Source organism: Aptenodytes forsteri, unplaced genomic scaffold, assembly GCF_000699145.1.
Source record: "Aptenodytes forsteri isolate BGI_AS27 unplaced genomic scaffold, ASM69914v1 Scaffold7, whole genome shotgun sequence".
Taxonomy (NCBI): Eukaryota; Metazoa; Chordata; class Aves; order Sphenisciformes; family Spheniscidae; genus Aptenodytes; species Aptenodytes forsteri.
Genome location: NW_008795919.1, coordinates 662493 through 664459, shown reverse-complemented (window position 1 = coordinate 664459; position 1967 = coordinate 662493). Strand labels below are relative to the sequence as shown.

General features: G+C 52.1%; 1 long non-coding RNA gene across 1 annotated transcript; it reads right to left on the bottom strand.

Moving 5' to 3' along the window:
* Window positions 1–416: 416 nt before the first annotated feature.
* LOC103903516 lies at window positions 417–1967 on the bottom strand. Its single transcript, XR_657858.1, has 3 exons — window positions 1890–1967; window positions 1693–1811; window positions 417–1296 (listed from the first exon to the last, which is right to left on the bottom strand). It is a non-coding gene; the product is annotated as an uncharacterized LOC103903516 (long non-coding RNA).

Here is a 1967-nt window from a genome sequence, read left to right as displayed (position 1 = left end):
CCACCCCCGCCGCCGGGGGGGGACCACCGCCAAGCCCGCTGAGCCCCCCACCAGCCCCCGGACCCCCTGCCCCCTCGTGCTGGGAGCAGAACCCGCCCCACTTCCCCGGGCGCAACGCCCTTCCCTTGGCAAATGCTGATTTCATCAGCCCGGAAGCCGTAACAACGCCAAGAGGGTGACGGTATTTTTCTTTGCAATTAAAACGGTGTATGAAGCACCATCCCATGAAGACCTGTCAGCTGATGGGGAGCACTAGCAGCCCCAGCCCTGCGCAGCCAGCAGCCTCCAAGGGCCCCCCAAATGTCGCTCTCCGCAGGTCGAGCAGTGCCCTCAGGTGGCCAAATGGATTCCCTAGGTTTGAGACCTGCTTCACCATAAAAACAGGGAGCACAAGCACATCTACAGTCTGCCCAAGTCCAATTCTTTATTTGGCCTTCCCTGCGAAGGTTCTTACCAGATATGTCATCTGGAGACGGGCATCCCCACCACTTTCTGGGAACATTACAGAGGATCAGTGTCATGGCCAACAAAAGATGTCCCTAGAACTGTCAGCAGCTGCTGCTGCCACAGACCATTAAGTTTTAACACTGTGATTTAAACATGCCCTAGCAGAGAAATCAGAGAAGCATACTCTAACACACCTGAAAACTGCCTGTGTCAGAATTCAGGTGTCCGTGCACCTCCATAATTACATTTTCAAGCCAAATTTGCTCCTTCCTCTTCAATGTACAGGTGGGATGAAAGCCAACACATTGCTCACAGGCATGAGGTGCAAACTGGTTTTGAGCCCTGATTTACATCTTTTATTTATCTATAAGGACGGTACCTAAACATCTTTCTTACATGGTATCAGCCTGCTGGACCTTATGTTATGCTTACTTATTTGTGGCACACTTCACCGTTTCTTCGTAAGTTAGTAAGTCTCAACATTTTTTTCAGTATACAAAATATCCACGGCAGGCAAAAGAAAGGACGACTTCCATAGCTGAAGATGACTCCCTTCTACCTTCACGGCTTGTTCAGCTCAGCCTCTTCTTCAGACACCAAGTCCATTTCCACTTGAAAATGAAACAGTCCAAGCATTTCCTGCTGAGGCCAAGTACCCAACTCGTTCAGCTTCCAAAAAGCACCAGTAAAGCTTCCTCAATTCACCATCCTCTTTGTGGTCATCTCGGAACATACCAGACTCTCGTAGAAGCTGGTCAACATCAGTCCCTCCTGTTCTCTGTCAGGAGCCGGGTGAGCAGCACAGCTCTCGCTGGTTGTCCACAAACAGAGAGATCTTAAGAAGCGTATCTGAGTTGGAAGGCAAAAAATAACCCCGTTAGCTTAATGCATTTTATCTGTATTCTGTGCCCACAAAAATTTAACTTGTTTCTAAATGCAGTAAAGAAAAACATAAGCAAAGCTAACTTAGCAGACCAAGTGAAAAGGATCACTAAGCCCCTGTTACTGCGAGGAAGGATGTGGCTTCCAGCTGCGCCCAGGGTGCGACGGCGAGTATTTACAACTGAAGTCGTTCACGAGATCTCACAGCAGGTCGCAAAGAACAAGCGCAAACCGAGCAAGGTCGCCCACTGCTACCGAGACCAACACAGCAAGCAACACCGGGCCTGCGTGCTGCCTCCAGGGCTGAGACATCGGCACGGAGCTCATCAAAAGACCCTTTGGGTCTGCTGTATGCGGAACTACCTTGAACAACGTCTTCCTTGTAGCGCTCCAAAATCCTCTCCCAAGACTGTGGGAGGGCTTCCATGTCTGCCAGGCTGTCACAGCTGACGCGGAGGAGGAGAAGCTTGCTCTCCAGGTACCTTCATGCCCGGTAAGGACGACAAAGAGAAGAAGGCACCCGCCAGCGCTGCCCGGAGAGCCCCACCGCGGAAGGATACAGGTGCCGGTAGTAGCGCTCCACGTCCTGCAGCCCCTCCAGCGCCTCGGCCAGCGAGGGGCAACGCGGCCCTCGCCGC